This window comes from Argopecten irradians, chromosome 10, assembly GCF_041381155.1.
Source record: "Argopecten irradians isolate NY chromosome 10, Ai_NY, whole genome shotgun sequence".
Lineage (NCBI taxonomy): Eukaryota > Metazoa > Mollusca > Bivalvia > Pectinida > Pectinidae > Argopecten > Argopecten irradians.
In genome coordinates, this window is record NC_091143.1 from 42,774,349 (window position 1) to 42,788,261 (window position 13,913).

General features: G+C 35.5%; 1 protein-coding gene across 5 annotated transcripts in view; it reads left to right on the forward strand.

The window, feature by feature from the left end:
* Nucleotides 1-3,725: 3,725 nt before the first annotated feature.
* LOC138333976 (small ribosomal subunit protein uS11-like) overlaps nt 3,726-13,913 on the forward strand; it is a 53,058-nt gene continuing 42,870 nt past the window's right edge. For 3 of the 5 annotated variants that reach the window (XM_069282704.1, XM_069282700.1, XM_069282703.1), the window contains exon 1: nt 3,727-3,829. The gene's annotated coding sequence lies outside the window, so the exon portion shown is untranslated. Of the gene's footprint in view, nt 3,830-11,149; nt 11,239-13,913 lie in introns of all 5 variants that reach the window. The other 2 variants (XM_069282701.1, XM_069282702.1) reach the window with 1 other exon arrangement.

A 13,913-nucleotide genomic window follows, 5' to 3' on the forward strand; every position in this document is an offset into this window, starting at 1 on the left:
CAAGCTTTCTAAAACGTATTGCACGTACAATCAGCTCAATTACATATCCTATTATTACAACCTGAACGTCTATCAATTAAGATTAATGCTGACAAATTTAAATTAAACATCGATCTTTCAAACGACCCTTATTGTTGGCTAGTCTACCAAAAAGTACTTCTTTATATTTTTAATTACCTGACACAACACAATATGTCTATGATCTCCCAACCCCGCAATATATAATCTTGACCGCGCTATATTGCGTCAGGGTCCCAAGATTTATAACTTGTCCAAACGTACAGGTAAAGCCACGAGTATAGTCCAGCATACACCAGCTACCAACAGTGGTGCACCATCGATTGATGGCCAGAGGGAGCAGCAATCGTTGCCTTCTTGTTGCTTTGCAACGCCGCGTACGGCTTTATGAGAAAAGGGGGGCAGTGATCATTGTCATGTGATAATCCTTCCATTACGCGAAAAACTCTAGTCAAATCATACTAATGTGTACTTCGCGAGAGGTCGACAACATGGTGGTAAAAACGATACCAAAGTTTCTTTAGAAGAAAACAAGTTGTGCATGCAGTTTGGAGAACATGTTCACTACACGTGTGTTTATCACTAATTTTAACGATAATTTTCATACCTATAACCTAGCGTGTTTGTTTAATCCAAACTGGATAATAATTTAAGCCCCAAACCCCATTTAATGGAATGTATGGATAGTGTGTGTGCACCTATACACAAACATATTGATAGCCACCTGTGAGTGACTGGTTAGCCGAGGTGTGAATTAATGGCTAGTTTAGCTTAACCGATCTATATACATCATCAATAATGCGTCTGTATCTACTTAAAAACAAAGATTTTATTCTTCAAATTGCATCAACACTCACTTGAGTAAAGTACTATTATGTCTTTATTTAGATGTTTTAACGAATCTTCATATTTCTAGTAAAATTGCGCATGAAAATCCTAAAGCATATCTAGCAATGCTCCTTACGTAGAGAACCGTCCCGGCTGTGGGCCGTGTGCAAAAAGTCAAGTGTGCAAAAAGTCAAAACACACGTGGGATTTATAAGATGTCGAAAATGACCTATATTTAAGATTTTCGATGAGTGGTTTGCAATTTTATTACTGCAGAACTAACAAGCTACAAGGTTAGTGACATTTTTAGCCGTACTGTTATATATAATTAGCCATCAGCTTGGATCTGGTACAATGTGATTTATCGCAAGCCAATGCAACGTTATTCGATTGCTCTTTAAAGTTTGTTAATTATCTTCAACACACTAATATTACTTATTGTCACAATTTTTAAGTAACTAGATTATAATCTTTTCAAATATTTCTGATAACTATTCATGGAGTGCACGGAGTACGTGTGGACGGTGGAACCGCCGATGATATTGGACATCTGCATGATATTTCACAGACAGTTTCAGGTTTACGGTGGCCAATAAAAGAAAACAAACACAATGCAATTTTAGTATTATTTCTTCTAAATAAAACACTTGATGTGTACAAGTTGTCAAGCATTGATTGGGAATGTTTGCATTGAAATTGCCACTTTTATACATCGATTTTGTGGCTCCATGGACATTGTTTTTCCCAAAAAATTTTGATGCACAAAATATTACCGTAGAGTTTTTTTTCAGCATTTTTCAGCCCAAAAAAGTACCTGCGCTAAGTACATTGGTGCGCAAGTTACACAAATTTTTACGGTACAGGTCTTTTGACATAAAGCTGTTCTGAAAATCATCAAAATTATTTCACAATGTTCTAAACATAATTTTATTACATCCTGATGTAAAACAATTTAAAAATTGGCCATGTTTGGGGATGATTTATGATCATGCCAAATATTTTTTTTTTCCAAATAATGATTAAGTATTATAAGTGGAAAATAAGTTGTCTAACAGTCTGCAAAATATGACTTAACTTTTCCAAGTGGAAATTAAGTTGGCAAAATTAGATTGCAAATAATGATTAAGTATTATAAGTGGAAAATAAGTATTAAACAGAACAAATAGTCGACATAGTGATGGATTGAAGTTGTTTCTTCAAGCCCTACTTTAAAACCACTTGCTTTTACAAAGGCAAATTGAGAGATACAAGTGGAAACTAAGTGGTAAGAACACTATTTACTTATTATCCCCTTACCTATAAGTGGAATTAAAGTGGCTGGTTTTGTAGTCCAAGGGGGTTTTAAGTGGATCATATGTTTCCCACTTATAATCCCCTTAGGATTCAGTGTAATATAAGGGGCAATAAAGGGGATTTTAAGTCCCGCTTACATTTCTAAGCGCCCCTTAGGTTTTTCCTGGGTAGACAAAACCTGCAGCACAACATAGACCAAATGTGTAAATGGACACAGACCTGGCTAATGAAACTTAATACATCCAAATGTAAATACCTGGAGATAGGCAGATCTCAAGGAAACCATGTTTATACTATTAGTCAAGATGGCATCGCAACACCAGTACAAAAAGTAGAGTCGGAAAAGGATTTAGGAGTGAACATTGACCAAAACCTGCAGTTCTCAATTCATGCCAACTCGTCAAGCTCAAAGGCCAACAAAATCATCGGTCTAATGTTTAGATCATTCTCATATATGAGTCCTCAAATGTTCCTGGCACTGTATAAATCACTTATTCGTCCAATTGTGGAATACGCAACACCAGTATCCTCACCACACCTGGTCAGAGACATGACCGTCATTGAAAATGTACAAAGACGAGCAACAAAAAGGATACCGTGTTTAAAGCATCTATCCTACCAAGATCGCTTAAAGAGTCTAAGTCTACCAACACTTCAATATCGTAGAGAGCGCGCAGATATCATCCAAACCTACAAAATTCTAAATCATTTGGACATACTGAACGTTGAGTCACTATTCGATGAAATTGGACGAACTTCAACAAGGGGGCACTCCAGAAAACTATATAAAAGGCAATTCAGACTGGGAAAATCAGGCCACTTCTTCAGCAACAGAGTTATCAACATCTGGAATTCTCTACCAGAGGAAGTGGTGTGTTCACCATCTCTTAACACCTTCAAGTCAAGACTCAATAAGTACTGGAAAAACCACCCAGCAAAATTTCAACCATCTTTCTGACAAAATTGTATAAATCGGGTGAATAAATTACTCACAGGAATGGACAGCAAACCCTGTGATATTCTAAATCCATGGAAACTTTTTAATCAGTGTTTTTATCAGTGTCTGGCACTTATATATGTGTCGGTATCTCATTACTATGAGATTAAGTAACATTATGTATATATATATCTCCTGTTCCCCTAACAACGGAAAAGGATTTCAACATTAATGAAATGACTGTATATACATTATTTTAAGCAACCGGAAGTCCATAGTACGCGTTAGGAGTACACAATGTCATTGTTTGAAGAAACTTTAATACATCTCCACAAGCTAGTCTTAGCTTACCAATGATGTCAACTGAGCGAATACTGAGCGAATTATATATTATTGACAGAACGTCAAACTCCTGTGGTCTAACACAAACTCGATATTGGCAAGATACTAGTCAATGTCAGTTTTTCATTCAGCTGATTATTATTGGATTATTATTGGGTGTGTCGGTTTGACACAAGCATAGATGTGATCATAATAGCAAGATTTTTTTAAACATGGATTGATTTCCTTAATAACTGACTATATTTCACCTTGCAGCTCGGATCTTTTCTGGTGTCTGTTTCTTTACCGTTTTCCTGTTTATAATCCTAGATAATCGGGGTCTCAAAAACGTTTGTCAGATGATGATCTGAGTCATTTTACGCTTGTAAAAGTTGTAAGCAAGCTGGCAACTCCGATCCTGCAATTAATTTCGTAAGTAATATGAATCGTACAAGGCATAAGAAGAGCGAAGCTCTACTTGTTTATTTTCTTTTCTATTTCAAGAAGAAAGTTGTCACATTTACTGTTTACTAGAAATGTACAAAAATGTAGTAACTTATCAGCTATGAAACTTTTAGCTGTTTATATGTAGGTGTGCAAGATAATCCCTATTGAGATTCCTCCTCTATACTCTTTTATATTCGGACGTTTGATAGATGTCTCTCGTCGGAATCCCTACTAGAGCCTTCTAAACTTTATTCTGGAAAATAAGTCAGATTGACCTACCTCTTGTAAGGGTCTATTACAGAAATAATCCAACTGTAGTGTTTCCCATACTGGACACATCGATAGTGGAGATATTTTTCTCTCAAAATACTCATGTATTATGAATTGACATGTATTGAAAACAAAGAACCATTTCATTTTGCAAATAATGTCTTGTTCGTTCGCTACTTTGAGCAGCCATTTTGAAAGTCCCTTGCATGACCATGCACTGTAGTTCGTTCCAGATAATGCCTAATAATATGAATTTAAGGCAAAGCATCAGAAGAGCGCAGCTACATATAAAAATGTAAATATAGTTAGGATTATAAACCTCAGATTTAGATTGAGATTAAAGAGGTAGTGTAATGTGGAAGCCATCCTCGATACTCCAGGGGTTCCGATCACTTACGATCTCAACACCCCTGGACTATCTCATAGTGAAATTGAAGGCAGCTCAGCTGAAAATATTTGACCAATCACAGACCAGCAAAGATTTCCTTTGAAGACTACAGAGAGAGCGACTCCCAACTTCAAAGCCACATAGTCAACCACAGTGTACCGTTATACGGCTCTTTTGATGTACATCAAAGGACTAAATTACCTGTTCTGTTCTGTTGCCTCCAGTTTTACGATGAGATAGTCCAGGGGTGTAGAGATCGTAAGTGATCGGAACCCCTGGAGTATCGAGGATGTGTGGAAGCAAACCTTTAATAAAATCATTGATTAACCATAAAAAAATACTATAACACAAAGCAAAAAATTTTCCGGTGCGTCATTTCACATATAAAAGGCATAAAAGTAATCTCCGTTCAAAAACCACAGGAGTTTGACGTCAAACTTTTAGTATATAGGGGTATTTTTTTATATATGTATACTATATATTATTGACAGAACGTCAAACTCCTGTGCATTTACCGGAAGTGACGTACTGTGAGCAACAGATTACGTCTGTGTTGTGACAACATGATGGCTTCGTGCTCGATGCGTATCTATTTGAAAACATTGCATTATAACTCATCGCCTCTTTATATTTGAATTTATCTTTTTACGTACGTATACAGTTTTTTGTATTCCTAAGCTGAAGTTTTTTTTCCTGTAAATGTGATAAAAATGGCAAGTTTTCGGCACAAAGGATGACGGTGCATTGTTGCAGCAGGCTGCAGTGGTATCAGGACATCTCGCACTTGGAGACCTCGGTACTTGGGTTTTTTTCACCTCAACATTTTCCCGATATCTCGGCACTTGTCGGTATATTTGTCGGTATAATGATATAAAGATACATCATTGGCCTAATCTTTAATGCCTCAACTATAAATCCTTGTTATATGAAATACTGCAGTAGATTCTACCCCTTTTATAATTTACAGAATACGAACATAAATTGTAAAAATTAAGATTGATTATAATTTCCGACACTTGTTTATACGAATACTTCTCTTTTCTTTTAAAACTCTAACCAATGACGAAGATCTAAATCTTATGTCATAAACACACGTGTTCCATGGTACAATAATAATTTACATTGTAGTTCAGACTTCCAAATGTGTCAATTTACGATATATTTATACATATAAATATTCATTAACAACCTTAATGCATGTTATCATTTTTCTTTCAAGTCGGTTAATTATAAGCTCTGCAGTTATCTTTCATATCATACAATAATTAGTTTACGGCAAATTAAATCCTTAAAAGTATCTGTCAGTGATTAATGGTAAAAGATACATGGAATGTAAATTATGCTGTCGACAGACTTTTGAAGCGTGTAGTAACTTACAAAATATCGACTTAATCCCGATCTTAAGTACTAGTTAAGGATGTATTCTTCTGAGGTTTCAGTCCCGTTGAAGTCTCGTTTCGACAAAGATCAAAGAAGTTATGAGATTTTCAAATATATTTTATCAATATCTGTAGTAAGTTGCCAGATGCAAATTTTGTCAAAAAATTACATTTCTATTTTCAGTAGATTTTTTATACAGGGATTTTAAGAAATGGCCCATTTGGCGGCCATTTTGAAATTGTGTCTTTTTCCTCTTTGAGTAGAGCCATAGTTTAACCATTTTTTACTGAAATTGTTTTTACTTAAATCATCACTGCACCAGCATTTTTAGCTGTATCGAGCTAATTTTTGCTGTTAATCTTTACTAGGTTCGTGGTTATTAAAATATTGAGCATTATTGCGTGAAGTGCTACGCTTTTGTCACTTTATTTTTGCATTTAATGGTAATTTGGACACTTTTATTTTTTACTCTTAAATGCTGAAAAATAACACATATTCAAATGGGGCAAAAAAGTAAGCACACTGACCCCCCATTTTTCTGCCTAATTTAGAAAGAACAACCCATTCCCTATTGAAATGCAAAATATTAACAAAAGTTTAATACCACAACTGTTTCTATAAAGGGTTTAATTTGGCATAAATGGCTGAAGATGGTGTATTTTGCAGCTCAAAATTAAGGGGTAGGGGTAGCATATGTTGTTATTCTGAGAAAAAATATGAGTCTTATTAATCAAAACTTGCATGTTTTTAAAGAAGACTACAGGAAAATAAATTCTTCAAACTTCCATACATATCAAACATCTCATTAGGAAATTATGGCTTTAAACTCTTGTGTATACGGTCAAAACGGCATAAATCCCAAAAAATCCAAGATTTTGTCAACTTGGTATCTTTGAGTGACAATAGCTCAAAAACAAGCACACCGACATATCCTTTTTCTTCCATTTTCTTGTATGGTATGAACTCCTATTTCCAAAAATCTATATGAGAAAAAAAGTTTAATACAAGAAAATTTTGACTTCTCAGAGGTGTACATCCTTAATCGGTAAGAGAATGAAATATGCTTCAATTTCTTGATTTCAGCATTTTTGAAGATGACCTCTGACAAGTGGTATTTTTTTCTCTATCAAAAACAAGAGAAGACGACTTTACACTTAGTATTACAAAAGTTACTTGCTTTACATCATTACCACCATTGAAAAGTTTGAGCTTCTAATTTTACTTCAAGATAAAGATATAAAAAAATAATTGCATCCCGAAAAAATCTGTGGCACTATGTCCTATATGCAATAAAGTACTGAATACGTATGCACCGAATCAAATTAATTTATCATTTGTGTTAATTAGATACATGTATATACTCTGTCGGCGGTGGAGCATCTTGAATAAATTGGCTGTAATTTATTTTTCTGATATTCACAACTGGAATATTTGCAATATATTGATCATCGTATCGCTATAAGTCTATAACAACTTGTCATTTGACACGAACACATGCATTTTTATGTAATAAATCTTGTACCGAAGTACATGTATATGCAATCTGATTAAAATCATATCTTCGATTACGCTCTGATACTCTACGCTCCAGTACGTACTGCAGCGTAGAGTATCAGAGCGTAATCGAAGATATGATTTTAATCAGATTGATGTATATGGTTTTTTTTGCGGGAGGTCGCCGTAGATCTAGAGGCCCCGCCCCCGCCATAGCATTGGCTACAAGCCTCAATGTTCACGTGTCAGTCAATTATAATTACCAACTGATTGACGAGGTGTGTTCCATTGGTTACTGAATCATTTATTTCTGCAACCAAACCGAAGCATATGATATGAAATGTGTCGCTATACAGAAATCTTCAAGTATATGTTGCAAAAAACTTTAATTTACGACCCGGGACTTGTATTTTGCATAACCAGAATAAAATTCCTATCACTGTAAAATCTACTAAATTTGATGTATACGCCGTAAACTCCCTATGAACGGAGTAAATAATGAACAGCGAACTTTAAGTTGATTGCTGTAAAATCTTGCGATATTGGAAATTAAAGCTCAGATATGTCAATGTCTGAGGCACGTTCATGTCTTCTCAGTAACAACTTACAAATGTACCTAGCTTCAGTTAACATTTTATGCAGAGAGATCGTGGTAAACTTTCTTGTACATATATGTTTGTGGTTAAAAAAACTGAAAAGTTACATGTATTGGGCCTTTGACATTGTCGAAATAAATTCTTTACGTTTGCAAATTGCAATTAATTGTAGAATCAGATTTCCTGGTATTGTATATTTTTTTTTAATATATTTCATGCCTTTTGACATATTTTTAGTTGATTGTCACAGTTTCGTTATTTAACCAAATTTAATTAAATTCCGTATGATCGTAGATAAAAATTTGCAGATTCCATAATAATGGTATAATTTTCCGTGGTCTATTTAATTTATATTTTAATGTTACATGCATTTTTATCGCCAGCGGAACATGATATTGACGTCAATTTTTTGTTAAGCACTAACACAGAATTTATGGAAAATTCGTTGAAAAACGAACGTGAAATTCGACTGAAAATTAGTCAAAATGCATTAAATATCATATATAAGAAAAGTATCAATAATATACTAAAACGAACATTCTTAAAAGTGTGCAATATAGCGATTCCCCCTAATAAAAAGCTATTCCTTCGTTCGCGGTACCGCCAGGTGGTCGCTCTCACTGCCTTGAATGTTGCTCATATGACGTCACAATGCTTCGAAGCCAAACCGGAAGTTGCGTTGATTGTTTTTCAAACAGGTGCAAATGGGCAAATTTCGATCTTAAATATCTCGAAGATTTCTGGATCGATTTTCATAATTATTTTTTTGTTTTTGTTGGATTAAAATTTTCTTTCTGAATAAAGGAAGGAACATTTCCATTACACTACCTCTTTAAACTGTTAACTTGTAGTCCGATCATTGATTTTTAGTAAATGCTATTCTTCAATACTTGTGTCTAGCAGTCGTCATATACAGGTTAGAAAGAAATATTCAACTAGATTATTTCATTTTTTTTTCGACCTTGTTTCTCTCCAATGCGGAAAACTTTGCACATGCGATGTGTCAAAAATGCGTGGGAATATGTGGCGTCATTTTTAGCACCAAGCCCACTAACGTCACGGCTGACGATGCCGTGCGATTGACAACACACAGACAGTATATTATTTTGACCAGTTCATTTATTGTGTCGTTCTTATCCTTGTGTATTTATTTAAAACTACTTAAAGTAATTTCATAGTGTATCCTGGTGATACGTTTTGCCTACAGAAAAAAATAAAATCTCGTCGTGCTGATAACGAGAATTAAAACATGGCTGCCTGCATGGAGGCGCGAGACTTTTCCCGCGGGACACGATTTCAAAGTCCAAGGGGTACTGGAATGTATTGGAATCTATATGCTCACACACGTGTTATGGTTAGTAGAGCTTCGCTCTACGCGGCCTTCGGCCGCGCAGAGACATGCGCTTTTATAATTTTAGGCAAAGCCTATCTGAGAGCGCAGCAGTTGATCCATTATTTCGTTTTTTGTTTTTTTTTTAATGTGTAACTAAATAGAAATATGCCAGGTAGATCTAAATAAAGGATTTCCAACGGCGAAAGAGTAATTTCCCCTGACCCATCAGTCTTATCGATATTGACATGTGTTTTGTTTTTATTGCTTATTGTGTGCGTTGACTAACTGTACTGCTAGAAACCATATATAGAATTATCAATCATTAATCATAGCTTTGCTGAATTACTGGCATTGAGTTTATGACAAGAAAAACAATATTGAACATAGGATACTTCTACTTTCACTTTCTGCAAAAATACGTGACTGTGGCTACAAATTATATCTCAACGTCATTCTCCGTTGCCAAACGGAAAATTCCGAAGCAACTGCTCATGTAAAACGGCTTTTAAGTGAAGATTCAGGACAAAATGTAATTGTTAGATTCAGGTAAGAATAAATTAGAAGGTTTATCTTTCACTGGTTTTCATTTTGAATTTTTGCAAGCGTTACTTGTTTGTAATTACGCGAGAGTGTGATTTTGTAATCGCGCGAGAGTGTGACTTTGGATACTGTCTTGTGCGATGCTGGATCTTGTGTTGACTTCCTGTTTCTGGTTTATCAGAAAGTTTTCCAACTCTACATACATGTATATGGATGAATTACATATATAGAATAACGCTACCGTGACACCTCTATCACAAGAGTTAATTCGCTTCGCGAACGGGCCTTCGGCCCATTCGCTGCGCTCTCTATTACACTGAATGGAATAAGGTTATAGAGGTAATGAATTTTATTGTAACAGACTATAGTGGTCATTTTTTACCTAGCTGTTACCTTACCTGTTGTCGAGGTCATATAATATGAATTTAAGGCAAAGCCTCAGAAGAGCGCAGCTTCATGTGAAAGATTATAACATCATAACTTTATATTGTCCATATTTTTCTACGAGATTAACAATAAAATATTCCACTGACATGCAAATACTATCGTTAGATAGAAAGAATTCAAAACAATCCAAATGGAATAGTTCAATATACTTCAATCTTGTTTTTATCAGATGAAGAGAAAACTTGGCAATATATGCCATGCTATCAAAAATACGTGCAAATCTGTGCCGTCATCTTTGGCGTCAGGTTTTGTGACGTCACTGCTGACAGTGCCGTGCGCTTGAGACCATACACAGTATATATTGGACCAGTACATTTATTGAGTTGTTCTTGTATATGTGTAAATTAAAACTATACTTACAGTAATTTTATAGCGTATACTGATAACACATTTAGTCTAGTACAGAAATTTCAAATCTCGTCGTGCTGATAACGAGAATTAAAACATGGCTGCCTACATAGGGGCGCAAGACTTTTCTCGCGGGACACAATTTCAAAGTCCAAGGGGTACTGTAGTGTATTGGAATCTATATGCTCACACACGTGTTATGGTTAGTAGAGCTATGCTCTACGCCTCCTTCGGCCGCGCAGAGAGCTGCACTCTTATTATCGGCTTTCACCGCTCTCACGACCCATCACAGTTATTGTTTCCGGTTCCTGTGTGTTAATTTGGATAGCAGTCAGGTTGGAATTTGATAGTTACAACCTTCCAGTGGTTGCTGAGTTTCCCTTTGAATTCATTTAAAGTTTTTGATGCTGTTACTTCTTCCGACAGCGAGTTCCATGAGTTTACTACACAATGGGAGAATGAGAACTTCCTACAGTTAAGTCTACAGTGACTTTTTTGGTGTTTTTCAGAGTGACCTGCGAAGGACTTTCAAAATGGCTGCTCAAAGTAGCGATCGTAAAAGATATCATGATATGACAGCTAGGTTGCAATTGTGAAGGTATTTATAGACTCGAAGTGGGAAAAGCCCAGACAAGTCTTCTAAAAATGAATTGTCAAAAACACCACAAACGTCTGTACATTCTGAACATAACTTTAGCCTAATATCAACATTACCACACCACCAACACAGTTGCCAAATGGTCTCAAACAATCAACAACCAATTAGAAAATGTGAAAAGCAAACATAAATATACAGCATAAGCCTTATTGTTTTTACTTGGACTGCTATAAAATTAGCCCTAAAAAAAAATTTAAAAAAAATTGTTGAAAACTCCTGGAATTTCGCATAGCCAAGTCAGTATGAACCATGGCCCGGGCCCTGATATCACCAGTTGGCCGTAGATTTGTGACGTCATCTGAGACAAACAGCTGTAACAAGAGCCGTGAAATTCAATAGGGCAGTGTTGTGGTATTGGCGATTATGAATATTTAAAACAGTCGCGCTATGTGTAGTTGTTATAGTGATAAGTGAAAATGTATCTGTATATAATATACAATCTATAACATATCCTAATATATTAAAAACGATCGTTTACTCATTCTAATCGTCATATTCTGGGCTATCAAATTGTTATGTTTGGTAAGTCAAAAGCCATTTGACATTGTGTACGTGTGTTTCAACTCTGGTTCGAGGGGGTTGCACTTGACTTTTGTCTGAAAATTAAAACTCTGAACATAAACTTTAAAGTTTATATCAACAAGCAGAAATAGAAGTTAACAAGAAAATGGACCGTCACCCAAACAACAATGAGACTATACATGCTACATATAGGCCTAATGCATATTTATAAAAGTAGACCCTGCCACCCTATCTAAAACCCTATCATACCACGACAAACGTGACCCTATTCCTTATGTATGTACTACACACCTCTATATTTCTTATTTGGAACCTAATCCCTCAGTACACAGCACAAAAAGGGTTAGGCTAATTTATTTTTAGCTCACCTGCCCGAAAGGCAAGTTAGCTTATGCTATTAAGGTGCAGCATCCGCCGTCCGTACGGCGTCAACTTTTCCATTTAAACAACTTCTTCTTCAAAACTTGGAGACTTAGAGTCCTGAAATTTGACTTATAGCATGCTGGGATGAAGGGATACCAATATTGTTCAAATGAATGACATTGACCTTCATTCAAGGTCACAGGGGTCAAATAGGTGAAAATCTTTAACAGACTTCTTCTAAATAACCAAGAGGCCTAGAGACCTGAAATTGGGCCTGTGACATGCTGGGATGAAGGGCTACCAAGTTTGTTCAAATGAATGACCTTGACTTTCATTCAAGGTCACAGGGGTCAAATAGGCTGAAATATCTTGTTAAGACTTCTGCTTCATAACCAAGAGGCCTAGAAACCTGAAATTTGGCATGTAACATGCTAGGATGAAGGACTGCAAGCTTGTTCAAATGAATGACCTTGACTATCATTCAAGGTCACAGGGGTCAAATAGGCTAAACTCTTTAAATGACTTCTTTTTAATAACCAAGAGGCATAGGAACCTGATATTGGGCCTGTGGCATGCTGGGATCAAGGGCTACCAAGTCAGGTCACAGGGGTCAAAAAAGGCTAAAATCTTTAAACAACTTCTTTTTAATAACCAAGAGGGCTAGAGACCTGATATTGGGCATGTTACCTGTTGGGATGAAGCGCTACAAAGTTTGTTCAAATGAATGACCTTAACCTTCATTCAAGGTCACAGGGGTCAAATAGGCTAAAATCTTTAAAAGACTTCTTAAAAACCGAAAGGCATATAGGAACGTGATATTGGGCCTGTGGCATGCTGGGATCAGGGGTAGGGCTACCAAGTTTGTTCAAAAGAATGACCTTGACCTTCATTCAAGGTCACAGGGGTCAAATAGACTAAAGTCTTTAAACAACTTCTTTTTAATAACCAAGAGGCAAAGGGGCCTCTAATGTGCTTAGGGATGATATAAATTCTTATTTACTCTATTTGTTAAGTATGAACCATACATGATTACCAGATTGCAGATGAGCGATTTGGGCCCATTCGGCCCTTGTTTAAAGTGCTGTAATGAGTTTTACGGATTTTTTGGACAAAATTTCGGCACTTTCCATGTACGAAAATAGAATAACATGTACAGTAGTAACAAAACACTCAAGACCAATAAAAAAGACAGGACAATTAAAAAACAAACACCAGATACAATGACATAATATGAATGACAAGATACACATGTAATAGTTCAACTAACACAGGGCCATGAAACAATATATTATAAAGCACAAATGATTTATAAGACCACTTCATTATCTAACCACAGTTTTTGAAATAACAAATATGTTGACCTTAAGTAAATTTGAAAAGTATATCTTCCATATAATATATTTCCTGCCTAAACAGTGAAAATCCAAAATGTCGGTTGTGTCTGCTGGAATTTGGAAGGGGAAACATTATTTCTTTTAAAATGGAAGTTTTGGCAAATTAGTGAAAGGATTATCTCATTTCTGAATTTCTTTAAGCAAAGATGAGTGACTTTCAGTAAGTTTTAATTTATCTGCATTTCTTTATCAACAAGAAATCTTTGCACTGTTCATATATATGCATACACAATGAAGATGGTTTGTTTATTGTCAATTTAATTATATTTTCCATATAAACTATCATGCTTTACCACTGTAAGTTTATTTGTGACAAATACTAATTTACTGAGAATG